Here is an 18,966-nt window from a genome sequence, read left to right on the forward strand (position 1 = left end):
ACATCTCAATGTGAAAAACTGTTGGGATATTTCAAAAGGTACATCTCTTGTGATGTAGGGATATACAGGCATCATGGCAGATTTTGAAACATTAGTTTAATGGAGAAGAGTTTCTTTGAAAATAAGGACACATCCTGATTTTGCCATTATCACCATTGGTAGCAAAGTCATATCCGCATCAGCCTACTCTAACAATAAGTCTATTGTATATGCTATGGATATTGCAGCAGGCTGAAGAGTAGTCCATTCCTAAAATATGTTTTTTGAAACTGGAATATAGAGAACCAAAAAAAGAAGAAAAAAGAAAAAAGTGTATGGTTTCAGACCAGGGAGCTACATGATGTTGCAAATAGAAGCATGATGACAGAATCCCTGAGAAAACAACCTTGAATTATCAGATTTGATTTTTTTAAAAAAGTGGATTTGTCCAAGACTTAAGCAACGTGTGTAGGATTTGACCTACAGCATGAAGAAAACAACTATAAGTTAGGCAGTAGACAATAGTTGGAGAAATCAGCATTACAGAATATGAACCTGAGATTATGATCTGATAAGCCTGCTCAATGTCTCTTAATACACTTGATTACTCATTAGCTGGCCTTTAAATTCCCTACTGTCATCAAAAGTTGGTAAGCCCTGCTGTATTCATCCCGCACACCAGCTCAAAAACTTGTAGGCTATGTGAAAGAAATATACTAAGAGGTTTAGTCGTATAGGGCAAAGTACAGGTAACTCACAACTTACACACATTTAACTTGCATGGTTTCAGCTTCACATGCTTGTCGGCCAGCCAGCTCAAATCGCACAAATTAAACGTGCACGAGGAGGAGAGGTTAAAAGCTCTTTCCGCCTTGGAAAAAGCTTTTAAACTCTCCACCTTGCTTAGCAGGCTCTGGGAAGCCCTTGCAAGAACTTGGATGGCTTAAAAACTCCCCACCTTGCTTGGTGGTGGTTGGGCGATGGCAAAAATGCCTCCTCAATGCACCAGCTTTGGAAAGGTAAGGATGCTAACATGGGGGTGGTTTCAGGGCTGCGTTGACAATACACAATATTGGCTTTATGTGAGTTACCTGTTAGTTGCAGTATATACTGGCTGCCAGGCAGAGCCGTAACTAGGTGATCTTGCGCCCCTGGCAGAATTGTTCAGATTGCATCCCCTAGCCACTGACAAATTAGTTCTTCTTTCCACCTCTCCTCCAACACCCCCCCCCCATTCAATTCACCCTCTATTTAAAACCTTCTATTATGAGGCAATAATAAATACAGTGGTACCTCGGGTTACATACATTTCAGGTTACATACGCTTCAGGTTACAGACTCCGCTAACCCAGAAATAGTACCTTGGGTTAAGAACTTTGCTTCAGGATGATAACAGAAATCGCGGTGCGGCGGCAGCGGGAGGCCCCATTAGCTAAAGTAGTACCTCAGGTTAAGAACAGTTTCAGGTTAAGAACAGACTTCCAGAACAAATTAAGTTCTTAACCCGAGGTACCACTGTATTTTTATTTATAGACATATTTATGGACATATTTTTAGCCCCCCCTTTCCTGCGCCCCTGGCAGGGGCCCACCTCACCACCCGCTAGCTACAGCCCTGCTGCCAGGCTCCACTGCCTTACTTCTTGTACCATCATCAGTATGCTTATTTGCAAGTCCAGCAAACTGAGCTCCCTGCCCAAGGTCTACTAATCATGTTAAACTTTAGTGCTCAATTCGAGCAACTCTGTCCTAGTGTAATCAAGTTGTCAACAACAAATTTCAGCTTGCCTTATTAGGCAAAACCATTGCTTGTGTTGCTACTCACCCTTTCCTCCCAAAATACTTGCTTTTTTTCAGGGAACTCAGGGAGGAAGTGTACTTGCCCTTAGAAGATATATTTTGCAGCAGGTGCAAGTAGGACTTTGCTGGTGTTGTCTCCAGCAAAAATTCAAGAGCATGGAGGATCCCCCAAAATTCACCCCCCCCCAAAAAAATCCTAAAAGAACCATCCTGCATCTACTCAAGCACACTTTTTAGCCATAAAGTTTTTATGGTGAACTTTGATGTGTACATATTTCTGTAGTCAAACATTTAACAGTTATTTAAGACACTGGATCTATAATATCTTATTTGTATACATGCATAGCAATAATATTTGTAAAGAAGCCTGGAGGGTTTCCATGGTAACACATTTGTTAACAAAGAACAATTATTTCACACATTTGCAAAGGAAGCAAACCTAGCAACTTATAGATAATTTCTGTATCACTACGATAAAATCAGGTGGGTAACAGTTCTGCAAGAGCAACTGCCATAGGCAGCAGAAGTTCATTTGTGATTTTCACTAGGTTTGAAATTACTGCTATTTGCAGATAGCAAACATTATTTTGAATGAAAGAAGCATTTTGAAAAAAAATGTTTTTGAATGAAACATTACTGTTGAAATCAGGAGAAAGAGGCACACAGAATGGCGTCTTTAAATGAACAAAACTGTTACCATCTCATCTTCTCTTGTCTCAGTTCAATTTAAGATTTTTCATTATCATCTAGTCTATGCTTGAACTCAGGCAGATCATTCAGGGAAGGCATCACAATAGCACACTGTTATGAAAAGGAGAAATGGGGCAGTGTGTCATCAGCAGACCAGTGAAATTTCACCCTATAAATGACTTGGCACAATGATAATAACAACACATTTATGTTAATTTTTATTTGATTATTTGATTGTTGATTTAACTGGATTAATATATTGCTTAAGCATCAAAAATTCTAGGTGGTTTATGTAAAATACACATGAAAATTACCGGTACAAATAACATCAGATGTTAAAAACATGTTCGCCCTATTTTTTTAGTGTAGTTATCTCACATCACAAACTTTGCCACTGTGCAGACAGCACTAGAAGTTGGATGTCTTGTTATTCACTAAGTATAATATTTCTTATTAGAGTCAGGATTATGCTAGAATAATCCTTTATTACTCTAGGATAATATAGAATAATTAAACCACCTGATAGAAAAGGTTTCATTTCTGCCAAGACATCTGAAAATGTGTTTTACAGGGCATCTATTTCATTAAAAAGAAAAGAAAAGAAAAAAATCTGAATAGCTTGCATTGTTTTTGAAAGATAAAGGTCTTTAAAGGTCTTCCTTTTTAGAATCTGGCTATAGAAAAACTACTTCCATAGTCAATGAAAAATGCTGCTCCAGTCATCTCTTCCCAACAGAAATCTCTTTTTATAGCACATACCTTCAAAACAAACTTATTCAGTGAAAGCCCAGAAGAAAGTTACCCATGCCCTCATTATGTTCCTAATTAATGTTGGTAAACCAATGTTTAGAAATGGAAAGTTTTCTTCAGAAAAATATAGATGTGGAGAATATTCACTTCACATCACTAATCAAAACTATAGCACTTGGAAAACAGACCACTTTCACTCCTTTTCTTTTTACACATCTTCTAAACCTTTCACATTACCATGCCACTATACATACAACATTTTCCTGCTGTAATAAAAAGGGAAGGGAAAGAACCAGAAACAAAAGCTTGAGGATTTTAAAGAAGAGCTTACAAGCAATTTGTTGCCTCTGTAGCTATGTACTATGCGCCCAAGTTCAGTATCACCAACTGGCAAAGTCCCAATCAGAGATGCTAAGGAAAAGGAAACAGATTTGAAGCAGAAGGCTGGCACTGGCAGGGGAAAACAGCATGAAAGAGTGTCATGTTCTACTAAATCCGCTATTGCTGTGGATGATGCAGGGGGCTTCGGAATGACTTCCCATTCTCCAGTGGAGCAAATAAAATCCCACCAGCACTGAACTTGCTTCAAAGAAGATCAGGGCTAGAAGGTCCAAAAGGAGAGAAAAGAAGAATCAGCTGTAGTCTATCCCTTTCCTCTTTACTGTCATTTCACCCCTTTTCCATTGCTTGAAGTAGTGTGCATGCACACAGAAAGGGGACTGAGGAGGTGGTGACATTGAAAAGAGATGTTGGTAGTTAAGACACTGGAGATGTCACTAGCCCACCCCACTCCCCAAAAGAAGCGGGGGAGAGAACCCCAACCATGGACATATCCTTGATTCCTTGATGTCAGAGAACTTGGGTTTATGGCAAGCGGACACAGTGTAAACAACTTTGCTTTCAGTGAGAATGACAATATATCAGAACCATTTAAAATGCAAATTAATGTCTTTGAAAGATAACATGTCCCTGCACTTTTATGAGATAATAATACTCTTGGCTAGTGTATCATATTTTCATATTGAGAGATAATGATACAAGCACCATTTCAACAACAAAAATTAACGGAGCTATAACAGGCAGACCAAGATAGTTGGAAAATAAGAGTTGAATGCTGCATTTTCTCATATCTGCTGGATTAATAGCTTAATAGGTGGCTTGTCAATTGGTGAAACAGAGCAGAAATCAAGCAGTTTTAGCTATAGGTGAATGTTTTGTCTGCTAAAACAAAGTGTGAGCAAATTATTTCATATCATGCATTCCCTTAAAAATCCAACTTTTTTCCTGAGTGAAACTAGCTATGTGTGGAAGTTTTTACTGTAGCCTCTTTGCAACTGGTTTGATTGCCTGCCTTGAAATATTAAAGTTTTACAGCACATTTTCACTGCCTGTCAGGAGGACATTCTCTTGTCAAAGGCAATATTTATGTACCCAAGGAAAATCAGATTTCTCTGACAAAGTAGGAGTTATGAATTTTTTATGAGAGTGTATTATAAAGTTGAAGTGCATTTCTATCAGCTGGGAAAACTGATGTTTAAGCAGGTAAAAGAAAAAAAAATACTTCTTTATAACTCTTGGTCAAAATATTGTTTCACCTTGCTGTATTTACTTATTTAAAGCAGACACACTGCCCTCCCAAGGTGGCATGCCAAAACATTTTAACATATGTAAACATATATTTTACACCAAGCTACAAGAAATACAATGTTAAAATTAAAAGCCAGCAGCAGTTAAAATTTCCAAAATTAGTTAAACAGCCTGGAAATAAAACAAAATAGATATTCCAAAGTTAATTAATAAAATAATAATAATAATAATAATAATAATAATAATAATAATAATAATATTTATACCCTGCCCATCTGTTTCACTCTGGGTGGGTTCTAACAAAATATAAAAATACAGTAATGCATCAAATATTGAAAGCTTCCCTAAACAGGACTGCCTTCAGTCCTGGTAGTTCAAGTCTGGTGGTTCTTGTTCTCTTTGGCATCTGGTGGAAGGGCATTCCACAGGGTGGGTGCCACTACCAAGAAGGCCCTCTGCCTGGTTCCCTGTAACTTGGCTTCTCACAGTGAGGGAACTGCCAAAAGGCCCTCAGCGCTGGACCTCAGTGTCTGGGTAGAACGATGGGGGTGGAGGCGCTCCTTCAGATATACTGGACTGAGGCCGTTTAGGGCTTTAAAGGTCAGCACCAACACTTTGAATTCTGCTCAGGAAAAAATAATAATAATATAAAAATACTTTTTTCTTGTTGTATGTATGTATGTGTGTGTGTGTGTATATATATATATATATGTGTGTGTGTGTGTGTGTGTGTATGTGTGTGTATATATATATATATACACACACATACATACAACAAGAAAAGGTATTTTTATATTATTATTATATATATATATAAATTCTGCTCAGAAACGTACTGGGAGCCGCCCCCAGGCACCAGTCTAGCTGCCGCATTCTGGATTAGTTGTAGTTTTCGGGTCACCTTCAAAGGTAGCCCCACATAGAGCGCATTGCAGTAGTCCAAGCGAGAGATAACCAGAGCATGCACCACTCTGGCGAGGCAGTATATGGGCAGATAGGATCTCAGCCTGTGTACCAGATGGAGCTGGTAAACAGCAGCCCTGGACACAGAATTGACCTGCACCTCTATGGACAGCTGCGAGTCCAAAATGACTCCCAGGCTGCGCACCTGGTCCTTCAGGGGCACAGTTACCCCATTCAGGACCAGGGAGTCCTCCACACCCACCCACCTCCTGTCCCCCCCCAAAAAAAAACAGTACTTCTGTCTTGTCAGGATTAAACCTCTATCTGTTAGCCTCCATCCATCCTCTAACTGTCTCCAGACACCCACACAGGACCTTCACTGGTTCTGATTTGAAAGAGAGGTAGAGCTGGCTATCATCCGCATATTGATGGACACCCAGCCCAACCCCCCTGATGATCTCTTCCAGCGGCTGCATGTAGATGTTGAAAAGCATGGGGGAGAGGACAGAACCCTGAGGCACTCCACAAGTGAGAGCCCAGGGGTCTGAACACTCATCCCCCCCCCACTTTCTGAACACGGCCCAGGAGGAAGGAGCGGAACCACTGTATAAAGTGCCCACAGTCCCTCTAGACCGTCCAGAAGGATGTTATGGTCGATGGCATCAAACGCCGGTGAGAGATCCTTCAGAACTAGGAAACAGCTCTCACCTTTGTCCCTAGCCCCCTGGAGATCATCAACCAGTGTGACCAAGGCAGTTTCAGTCTCATGATGAGGCCTGAATCCCTACTGGAAGGGATCCAAATGGTCCGCTTCTTCCAGGCGTGCCTGGAGTTGTTCAGCAACCACTCGCTCAATCACCTTGCCCCAGAATGGAAGATTTGAGACTGGGCGATAGTTGGCCATACTGGCCGCATCTAAAGATGTTTTTTTAAGAAGCGGTTTGATAACCGCCTCTTTCAGTGGGTCTGGGAAGGCTCCCTTACAAAGAGAAGCATTCACCACCCCGTGAAGCCCATCGCCAAGCCCTTCCCAGCTAGCTTTTATAAGCCAGGATGGGCAAGAATCAAGGAGACAGGTGGTTGGTTTCACTCGTCCAAGCAGCCTGTCCACATCCTCAGAGGTAACAGATTGGAATTAATATCACACAACTTGACTAGACAGGACTCTAGCAGTCTCCCGCTCCAGCCCTGCTCCCACGGTGGAGTCCACCTCTTCCTGAATCTGAGCGACTTTATCTGCAAAAAAAATTGCAAAATCATTGCAGGAGATCATGTGGCCTGTACTGGGCCCCGATGCAGCAGGTTGTTCCACTAAATTGTGAACCACCTGAAAGAGTCTCCTGCTGCTGTTTTCCACAGATGCAATACAGGTGAAGAAGGTCTTCTTCGCCGTTGCTATCGCCACTTGGTAGGCTCGACATTGAGCTCTAACCCTTGTCCAGTCAGATGCAGAATGAGTTATCCGCCACCGGCGCTCTAGCCATCTCAGCGATTGTTTCATTGCCCTCAGATCCAAGGAAAACCATGGGGCTGTCTGGGCTCCATGCAATCAGAGAGGGCACTTCAGAGCCAAACAGTCAGTAGCCCTGGTTAACTCCACATTCCAGCGGGCCACCCGGGAATCAGCTGAAAGGTCATCAACATGGGATAAAACATCCCCTACCACTCTCTGGAAACCATTTGGATCCATTAAGTGGTGGGGGCGGACCATCCGAATCGGTCCCACCTCCCTGCAGAGGGGAAGGGTTGCGGAGAAGTCCAGTTGCACCAGGAAGTGATCTGACCATGGCACTTCTTTAGTTTTGCTTTTACTTAGTGTCAAATCACCAACATCCATAGAGGTGAACACCAGGTCTAAGGCATGTCCGCGGCTATGAGTTGGGCCAGACTTATTCAGGGACAGCCCCATGGAGGCCATGCTTTATGCTTTCCACAAAGTCCTGAGCAGCCCCTTGTAAGGTCGTGTCGGCGTGAATGTTAAAATCCCCTAAGACAACCAAACCAGGTGTCTCCAGGAGAATAGCAACAGTGACACCCTTGGGGAGGGATTCCCCCAAAAATGTGGGGCCACTACTGAAAAGGCCCTGTCTCTGATGCTTGTCAGCCTAATGGCTCTTATTACTGGGCCTAAAAGGAGGTCCTCCATTTGTAATAACCATAGTTCCTTTTTTTCATTCCAGGAAAGGCGGCCATCCCATATAGATTGCTGGCAATTGAAGTTCTATTTGTACATTGATACAAATGACTGAGGAACATGAGTGGGGGTGGAAATGTTATCTGACTGCTGGATATAGAAAAAGCCCCCAGTACATAATTCAGTGTGTGTAACATCCTCATGCACAGAGTGACCATGATTTCTGAACTTTTAAAATACTGTGATAAAGCAGAGAGTCTAGGACCAAGAGTCCACATAATCTATGAACACAGCTATATCTGACATTCTCCTAATATGTTATGTGGTTGTTTATTTTTGTGGTAGTGTTGGTTGGCCAGAATCCAGAGTTCTTCCTTTTATAAAACCATACTGCTACATTAATCATGAAACTGTTTGTTCTAATGTATACTGGTGTTTACTGGTATTCTTTTGTTTGGTATTTAACTATTCATCGGTTATCTCACCAAGAAGTTTCCGAGGAACCTGGTTAAGATAGAAACATGCAGTCTCTTAAGAGTGGTCCCAAACATCTGAGGGCAGATTGTTGGCACAATCCATTGGAAGAAAGCATCCCGTGGGATCTACAATGAATGCAAACTGGTGGCAGTAGTGCTCTTCTCAACAACTGTTTCCACCCTTGGAAAAGTACTACTGTCACACACAAGGAGCTTCTTGGAAAAAATGGAAGGTGACCCAGCATGATAAGAAAAAACAAACAAATATGGTATCCCTCTTTCTCTTAGCCCCCTCCCAGGAATTTTTATAGCATTCTCCAACCTGGTACCCTCTGGATGCTGTTAGATTATAGCTCCCACTGTCTCTGACCATTGGCTATATGGCTGTGGCTGATGGGAGTTAGGAGTCCAATACACCTTTGCAAAACAAAACATAAACCAGCTTATTTCTCAGCAATATCTTAATGTGATGCAATATCACATTCGTTCTTATGTTTACAAGGTCTCTTAACATGAAAAGCAGGACAGATACCATATGCATTACTAGACTGCCTTTGACATTGCTTTTCCTCACTTGCATTAAAAATAAATAAATTATGGGGAAGGGAAGCTGTTAGGAAACAAATCAGGCACAAATGTTTGGAAGATGGTGTTAAAAACTCAGAAACATGTATTTGTCAGATAAACACCAGGAATAACTTTCTGACAAGTAAGAGCTGTTCGACAATGGAATGGATTCTCCAGGAGGGTGGTGGACTCTCCTTGTAGGTTTTTAAGCACAGGTTGGATGGCCATCTGTCCTGTAAGATTTAGTTGAGAACAATGCATAGCAGGGGTGGGACTAGACGACCCTCAGGGTACCTTCAAACTCTACAATTCTATTATCACAAGAAAATGAGGGTGTATTGTAGGAAGACCTTCTTCCTTCCATTCTTTAACATTGTTAGAAACCACCAAGCTTTCATGTCATCTTTCTAGCACAGTACTGATAAGGGACTAGATCAGTTTTCTCCAACCTGATGTCTTCCAGATATTGTTGGATTACACCGCCCATCATTTTATGACCATTTCCCATACTGTCTGAAACCGATGGGAAGTGTAGTCCAATAATATCTTCTGGAGGGCACCAGGTTGGGAAAGGCTGACAGGGTTACTGTGTCAGAAACAGCTTTCAGTATGGAAGATACCACATGCATGAAATGGTTATTAAGAGATGTATATAAAACCTGCCACAAATTAAGGAGTTACATCCATGTTTTCAGAAAACTAGAGCTTGTCCTATATACCGGTAGTTGCTGGCACAGAAAAGACAGGTACTTCTCATTTTGAATTAAAACTGTCTAGAACTGTCACATGAGCTGCTGTCAACATCTGCAAGGCACTGGCAGCATCGTGCCATGCCATAAAAAGACTGCAACATTTTATTTTCCACCCACATAGATAATTACAGGAGGCAGTAGGTCTCTTTTGAAAAAGAAAACACAGGACAATTATAATTGGCAATATAGCACAGAGAGGGGCTAGCAGACAGTAACACACAGGTTGTATGTGCACACCCACTCTCTCTATTCATCATTGTCCTAGACTTAACTGTTGCTATGCAAAAGGGCTATTCTATAATTTCTGGGAATACAGAGTTCAGAAAACACTGGTACTGAAGTTTCTTTAAGGCAATAAACAAGTAAATTAAATAAAAATAAAAATCTACAGTTCCACCCCCACATTCATGTTCAAAGTTCTTTGCATATATTATCAATTTAATCCTGTAATATGATGAGTATTATTAATATTTTAAAGCTGGGAGAGGGAGGTTGAGGTTGAGAGGGTTGCCAAAAGCCACCAACCAGTTCATAGCTGGGCTCAGATTCAAAAGTGTGATGAACCAAATTTGGGATGTCAGTCATAACCACTAGTTTAACTCTTGTTCTACAAATAGAACAAAACAAACTATCAACATTATGCACAATATTAAAACAATCTAGGCTGAAGGTTAAACTCAGTAAAATATTTGATGAACGACTACTTTCTTGTGTTTGCTTTCCATCCTCTCTGTGTTCAAATGTAAAATGCACAAAGCTGACAACAAATGACAAAAAAACCCTGCTTTTATGGGCAAAAGACCGATAGCTATGACTCACCTAGTTTTGCTTTGCAATGCAGTGCAAAACTTCACTTGGGGGGGGGGTGGAGGGAGGGAGCCAGAGATTAGTGGGAGAGATAAGAAGTGAAAGCAAAGTAGTGAAAGTCCATAGCTTGTGCTCACTTGAGGCAAATCTCCTGTTACCCAGACGCATGGTGGCGAAGTGCCAGCTGGACAACTGGTGACCTAATGCACATTTATGGGCTATCAGCAGTCAAAACAAACCAAGGGAACATCCTCAAAGAACCTCTCCTGCAGAAACCCACTGAAACCATCGTCATCATGTGCAAGGTCCCATGCATTTGAATGGGATTTGAACACACTAAGTCATAGCGCACTCTGAGACTACATGGAGATAGAGCTCTCTTTGGCTGCTCTTTTAATAAACCCTCGCAATCAGCATAGTTTTGAATAAGTTTGGATCGGTCACCACACAAATCCCAAATGAAAAAACAGGACAATACAAGATGAATCAAATTTCGGAAATGTTTTTTTCCTGAACAGCCCCCCCCCCACCCCACAAAAAAAAAAAAACAAACCAAAAAACCCACCCAAGCTTGTCAGATATATCACTGCAGCAATATATACCTCTTTCACTACATTCAGGGCAAGGTCCCTAAACACACACACACAAGCTTGATCTCACTGTTTGGCCTTTGGGAACAATGAGTGTGCAGAGATGGATTCACTGCACTATAGTGGCTGTTTTTGAAAGGCTGCTTAAAAAAAATATCAAAGGATCAAACAAAGAATTCACCCAAACAACGTAAGGTGACAGACAGACAATGGAGAATATTAATCCGAATTCCTTTCCCTATGCATAAATCGGCAGGCAGTTATTGCACCAATCCACATTAAAGCATACATCCTGACATTATTCCCTGTTATCTGCTTAGAAATATCTCCGTCTCCATGAAAGGCAAAATCATATATGCTCTAATTCAAATGTTCAGCCACCCCCTTCAAATAAACACCAACACTGCTCTTAGAATAACAAAAAAGGTACATGCCACGCTCCAGATTTCATATGAGAGCTATTTCTTCATGCAGTACACATTATACTTGTCTGCTAAATTCTTAGTATAATGATGTGTTTTATAATGTGATGACCATCTCGCTGGAGTACACACAATATTAATGAAAGCAAGATCAAATTAAACAGATGACATGATTAACTGTATTCATTTCATGCATGGATGTGTTTTATTGGGGGGAGATAAAGACCTGAAAGTAATTACCATTAACTGAAACTCCTTCACTGACCTCTGCTTGCAGCCAGCAGTTGTTAAATGCTGATGGGTTTATAACAAAGAGCAATGCCTCTATCGTCTATAGGCTTTTCTTTTATTCTACACAGAAGAGGCAGACTTCCTCCACCGTTGCATGAACACTGTACCTCTGTATCTATGTCTCTAATGCAGCATAAAGATTACTGTGGAAACCTATCAAATTGGCAAGCAGCAAACGCCAGCAGCCAATCGGAGAAAGGCGCATGCAGAATCTAGCACATGCTCTCTGAGACTTGGATACTGTCACTGCTGTTTAGCAGGCTGTTAATCTAATTATAGCAGTTTGCTAGCACAGTACTATGAAAAACGGCACATGATCAAGAAAATAAAACACACACCCCAAGGCAGGTATTCTAGGAATGTCTAATTGTATGTGTATGAGTGTGTGTGTACATGTGCTATTTCTTTAATTGCAAAAAATCAAATTCACACATTCAGCTTATTTCAATACTCCCTCATGAGATCTGAAACCACGAAGCAGCATTCATCAATTTCAAAGCTAGTTTCCTTCATAGGTTATGCTACAATATAGTGTTTCATTTTTTATATGCAAAATTGTTGCATTTGCATGAAATACGATCATTTTCCTTGACATATCACAGACTGGCAGTAGAGAAGGATGAGTAATTCCAATTCTGGTTTATTGTGCTAGTGTAATGAGGATGCATATAAACGTTTGGCACATGGCTTCTCAAAGCAAAGTTGTAGTGGAGCTGCTGAAACTTGTAAAGAATATGCTTGAGTATTTTGCTAAATTGTGACTCTATATCTGTGTTTCCAAAAACAATTCAGGGGTCTACATACCCTCACTAGTTCCCCAGAAGCAAATGTTCTTCTCTATCAGTGAGCATCTCTGCCCAGTACAAAGATTCCTTTCCATGCATTATCTGCACTTGGCAGGGACCTCTGGAAGAAAGAAGCATTCTGTGTTGGGCACAACAGACCAGCTCTGTCCTCTTCCAAGTTTTTTGTTGCATGCAAAGAACCTTATTTTGTGTGCAGCAGGTACGTACAGGATATTAGGATCGGCAGAGGATGCCCACTAATCAGTTTCTTGATGGCATATTGAGAGGAACAAGTGTAAGATATGCAACAATATCAAGTCTCAGCAGCCAGGAGAACTAGGAAAGTTGGCAGTGGATCTAGGCAACTGCTCCTCCTGTTCCTCCACACCAGGCTTGTTCCTGCTTCCATTCAGGTAGTGTCATGTAGTGAGAAAGGAGTGGGGTAGTTAGCCTGGAAGGCAGGTATGTGGCTGGGGTTTAGGTTACTTGATTTGGGGAGCATGACAAGACAAGTCACACCCCATTACAACAATGTGAAACGACATGAATTATCTGTCCCATCCTCTACAGTAATTGCATATGCCAAGCAACCTATAGAGTAAAGTGGGCAGTGGCTATGATGGCGAGCACAAATAATGACTAGCCAAGATAAAATTTATGGAATCCTGATTTAGGGTGGTCAAATAGCTAAAACAGGGCAAAGTAATAATGCTTATTTCAACAACCTACAATTAAGGGAAAGCCAGCAAAAAAAATCAATGCTAGAGGCAGGGCTTGAAGCTAGTCTCCCAGTTCTCATTTTCTTTCCTTCTCTTGACCCAATCTGGTCGGTAGTAAAAATTACCATCTGAATAATGAATACACTAATTCAACCCAGGAATAAAAACTTTAAACTGTTTATGCAGCTATATATTATATGTTGCGAAGTATTTTTAAACTTTGCTAAAAATGCATGTGCTTAAACTCACTGAATGAAGCATAGACATCAACCGTATCTGTCCCAATTTACTCCAGTAGTACTTAAGCACACTTAAAAAAAGAACAAAAACCAGATTGAACTTGTTAGGTCCATAACTGTATTTTATTTGACACCCACATTCTCTAATGATTCTCAAATTATGAAGATGCTTCATCTGGAGATTCACAAAATCTATGCTATTTAGGCTTGTCCTTCCTTCTGTAAATGAAACACGATCAAGCCCTTCCCAACAAATCTTTTTGTATACATAATCAGTGGAAACCACCAGTAATTGTTAGGGTGAAAACAGGCCTTTGTGGACCTTTGTTTTTACACAAAAACATTTCTGAATTCCTTGAATATGGCAATAAATTGAATGAAGTTAAATTACAGGTCATTCACTGACAAGCCACTATTTGTCAAACTCTAGTATCTTGCCATCAACATGTACATCTGTCTTTAATAATAATAATAATAAATTTTATTTATATCCCGCCCTCCCCAGCCGAAGCCGGGCTCAGGGCGGCTAACAACACTAAAACAGTACATTATAAAACATTATAAAAATGAATTAAAATCAAAATTGATGGCAACCATAAACTAAAGTTTTGTAAAGACATTTTTGCACATTATATGAACTGAGGAAAGACCCTTTATCCCGCTCTGAAGTTTTAGCATAATGGCCCAGATTTATTTAATAAGTAGCCATGAATTAACATCCAGATGTTATGTGTGCTAAATTCATGTCAACCTGAAATTCATGTCAAGTTTAACACCTATGGACACTTACCGTGGGAGTAAATTCCACTGAACTCAAATGAGTATACTTGTCAAAAGACATCTATGGGACTGTACTGCATCCCCCCCCCCCCCCGATTTCTTATTATTAATAATGCAAGTTATGAGGTACTTTCCTTCTGTATTGGATTATGACTTTTATTTTTCTGTTGCATCAGACATACCATGGCAGCAAAATTAAGCTTGCAATTCCTGTGCAATAACCAACATAATTAAAGCTTTTCCAACATTAATCCAAATTAGTTGATAAAAAGTGTTATTGACATATCTTTAAATTATTTTACTGAACTGGTGAAGAAGAAGAACATTTAACATGCAAGGCTGACATGCTGCTCAAACATTCAAATTCAATAAACAAATCTCCCAAACTGAGCATGCCTAGGAATTTAATTGGAATGTAAAAAGATAGAATGTCTCACTGCCCACGTTCACATTTTGCAGAAAACTTTAACAAGTTTAAAATGAAAGGAAAGCAAAAATGTGCATCTTGATTGCCTTGAGAAAATGCCAGTAATGAAAACACAGCCAACATTTCTAGTTTCCATTCATAAATTTATTCCCCATTCTATAAATTAATGAAAACTCTTATTGTATTTTTCTAGACTAAAAAATGGCTTGTAATTTCTTAAAACTAAGGTGCTGCAAGCTTTTGTTGCTTTTTCTAGCACAGATTAATACAATTACTCTTCCAGAATTTAAGATTCCCAGACTGTTCCTACAAAGATTTACTCAGAGGTAAGAGCCAATAAGTTCAGCAAAGCTGACTCCCAACTAAACATCCATAGGATTGCAGCCTAAGAGAGTTTCACTTCCTAAAAAAAACTGAGAAGAGCATTTGCAGTCCCCTTCTATCTCTCAGGCAAGCAGGAAGCTGCATAAGAAACGTGGATGAGATATTAAGGGCTTGCTTGCAAACAAAAAATAAACAAGTGGGATTAACTGCTGAAGTTATATTATGTGCTGTGGTGGTGGCTGTTCATTGGGACTGCTAGGGTGGAAAGCAGGGAGGAGAGGAGCAGGCGGAGCCAGAGACAATGACATGCAGGGCCACCCACAATTGCTTGGAAGACTGCAGATTGACTGAAAATAACAGAGGTTGGTCATCCTCAGTAAGTACCCCAGTTACCCAAGGAACCAGCCTCCCCTGCTTTATTTAGAATATCAGTTTTGCACAACTAGAACAGTAACCATTAAGCTCTTCTGGATTTCAGAATGCTACTTTGCATTAAGAGAGGAGGACTACTTCTGAATTTTATCCATTATGTTAAATAGCATCCTGTACCCCTTTCTAAGATATCTAAACATATGCCACAAGGGCATTTTGGAATCTTGTTAGCGCTCTCTTCAGCAACTTTTGCAATTTCTACCTCAGGCAAATCTTTGGATTGCTTTGCCATAGGAAGTCAAGCTAGGATGAGTATTCCTAGTGCAGAATGAGCTCTTGGTTCTGACACACCTACATCACAATAAATAGAGGGGTGAAAGCTTCCAGGAAGTAGAAGCAAGAGCAGCACTCCCATAAGCCTGTAGTGAAGGTAAGGGAACAGAATGCCATTTTCAAATAATCTCCTTCCTTTCTCATAAGACACTCATATATACTGTTAGAATATACTTGTTAGAAGGCCATGGAATTCACTTGGTAGAATCTTTTGTCTATAAAAGGAAAAAAGTTGCATGTTTTGTCTTTTTTGCCACACACTACAAAGAAACACAACCTGGTAGAGCTACTCAAACAAGGGTTCCCTTTGGGTCTCTCTGGAATTATGCCAATGGAACAAAACCAGCCTCCCCTGCCGCAGTAGCTGTGGCTACCAGTAATAGGCATGTGTCAGATTTATTTCTCAGCTGCAGTCCACCGACTGAGTTAATCTCTCCATACCCAAACCCTTAATTCTACTTCATTTTACCTTTTTTCTTCATGTTTAACAAGTTTCCCTTTTTGAAAGTGTGTTGGACTATGAAAGACTTTTGGGGCAATGTTACGCTCATATGCATGCTGAATTTCACCGCACAGTGGCAATTGCTCCAGACTATCATACAAGTTCCTGGGCAATATGGAGGATAGTCATATCCTGCTACCTGCAATAGTTTAAAATATGCTCCATCCATTCTTGCAAATCAGTACAGTCACAGCATGGTACCTTTAGACATGTGAATTGTCTGAAACTATTTGGAGGAACATGCAGCAGGCTAGCAATCTGGAGCTACCTGAATACGAACTGGGACTGAGCAAACAAAATGTACTGGTTTAAGTATTTTATTATAAGCAGTAAACATCTCAGTTCATCCTATTTCCTTTAAATCCAATTAGCCCATTTAAACAATGCAACCTATTTAGTTCTTTTCAAACTCATGCACATAATAATAACATCACCGTCATTATTGAAATGCACTCCATACAGTTCTGGAAAGCAGCCCTTATGTGCCTTTCAGTCAAGTCCTCAATCATCTGGAAATCTAAGTAGCTGAAACCCGGAGCATTTTTCTTGCTATTTAAATTTATGATAAATATGGTCATATGCATGTTAAGGTATTTGCTCTCATACTTTAGAATGCCAGCCTAACAAAGATGCAAAATGGGAAGATAATTGGCCCTCTGATTTATGTCATAAGGAATAAAACCTTATTAGTTCAAGTTACATATTTATTAGAAAGTCACTATGAGAAATTCCAAGGAACCCTAGCTATGACTGTTTTCAAATATATAAATCGATCCATTTCCCAAAATGGAGTTGGTGGTAGTTTGTAACTGCCAACTGTACCTCTAGCAATGTAGACAGGTTTTATGGTTAAGTACATTTAATTTACATAGTCTTCAAGGCAGTCAGATGGAAAAAGAGCATTGATTTCTTGACTGAACCCTTTGCAGCCTGTGGCTACATTTGCCAATGAGCTGCTTTAAAAACAAAAAAACAAAACAAAACAAAACAAACAAACAAACAACACCCCACTCATAAGTACATTTGCTCATAACTGCAACAAAGAAATAGTAATCTAGGTCGCAAATACTAAGCTTGTTATTTTCACATCAGAAAAAATTCTGCAAATCTTTCAGCATTACATAAAATTGCCCATGATGCTGCTTCCTCCCCAAAACCAGCAAACTGCTGGGCATTTCTCTACTTTGTTGTTTTTCTTTATAAGAAGAGTGAGAAAGCAACAGAATACCACACCCTAAATGTAGATGGTGGTTGGTACTGAATTCAGATTTCATTTTTATAAAGTTTTTTTCTTCTTTAATACCATATGTTTAAATCAGATTTTAAGCTTTCAAATTATGAGATCTGATTCTGAAGCAATTATATCCAGCTTGTTGTTCCAAATATAATATTATGACTTGATGTGGCCAATTCCCTGTTTATTATGTACCCAAATCCAGCTTTTAATGGGCTGGATCCAAAGAGCCCATTCTTCCATGGGAGGACGACTCCTTCTTTTGGGAGGAACAGAACCTTCGGCTACAACCCAACATTTTATAAGTTTTAAATCAAAACAGAATATTGATTTTAACAGCAGTCCATGACATGGTATACTTCTATATTCCATTCAAATAGGGAAAAAGCAGGCTTGCCAAGTTCTGAGAAACACTGTTTTCAAAAGAAGATTTGCTTCAGGTTATTGTTGTACTTTTTGGTATACTAAAGCTGATGCACTTTCTTATGTCATGGATGCTTTCCCAGGCCTGTACAAATTGTGTTCCAGCTCTTCAGTTTTTTCAGGGATAGCTAACATGGTGCTCTCCAGATGTTGCTGAACTCCAAATACCAACAAACCCATACTGGCTGGAGCTGATGGGAGTTGTAGTCCAACAATAGCTGACTAAACCTGTCTTAAGAGGACATTTCTTGGATGGTTCTTTCTATGACTGGCTTTGGAGCATCTGTGAAATGAGGAGAGAAGGTGGTTGCTGCTGGGTATCCTTTTAAGTCTAGATGGAATTTGTATCTTATCTGTGGTGTAAACATCACCATTGTTGCTGTTAATAATAGCAACCATAACAATATATTTGATTTATTATATGCTCTTTACCCTAAGGTCCCAGGGTGGGTCACATCAATTTAAAACAAAAGAAAAATAGTTTCAAACAAATTATGGTCACAAAAATAGGACAAGCCCTAAAAGGACTCATTCCAAGTGTCAGAGGTCAGAGTAAAAAGGTATTTCTTCAGCATATGATGAAGGTGCCAAGTGCAACTCAGGGAAGAGAATTCCCTCTCCCAAATCATCACCATCACCCTGAGCTTCTGAAGGCAATGGTACTATCAATTATATTTTAAAAATTGAAAGATCACAGTATTGCGACAAATATGATTTGAAAAATCCAGTTTCCAGCAGCATAAAATAGAACTTGCTGATGACATCAGCAAACATGTCGCTGATGTACTCAGTATGAAGAAGGCTGATCCCTACAATCAGTAAGAAGAAATTGCTTTATCTGAGCCCTTGTTTAAGAGGCCAAGCAACTACAAAGCTTATAAAACTAGAGAGAGAAGTGGTTCCATCTCTTGCAGTATACAAATGCTACCTTGCCCCACAACACATTTCCAGGTCCTTACAAACCACAAAATACACAAGGGCAAGTAAGAATAGCAATGGCTTTTAGAACATCACATCAACTTGCTGAATTTGCTATAGCAAAGTTTCAATAACTTCCTAATGGAAACAAAGCAGTCAATTA

General features: G+C 39.9%; 1 protein-coding gene across 4 annotated transcripts in view; it reads right to left on the reverse strand.

The window, feature by feature from the left end:
- FAM110B (family with sequence similarity 110 member B) overlaps positions 1-18,966 on the reverse strand; it is a 73,516-nt gene that overhangs the window by 26,323 nt on the left and 28,227 nt on the right. The window contains exon 1 of one of the 4 annotated variants that reach the window (XM_083747948.1): positions 11,722-11,852. The exons of 2 other annotated variants lie outside the window; for them this stretch is intronic. The gene's annotated coding sequence lies outside the window, so the exon portion shown is untranslated. Of the gene's footprint in view, positions 1-11,696; positions 11,853-18,966 lie in introns of those variants that run through there. One more of the 4 variants, XM_083747947.1, reaches the window with a different exon arrangement.

Source organism: Podarcis gaigeae (genome assembly GCF_964106915.1).
Source record: "Podarcis gaigeae genome assembly, chromosome: 7".
Classification (NCBI taxonomy): Eukaryota; Metazoa; Chordata; class Lepidosauria; order Squamata; family Lacertidae; genus Podarcis; species Podarcis gaigeae.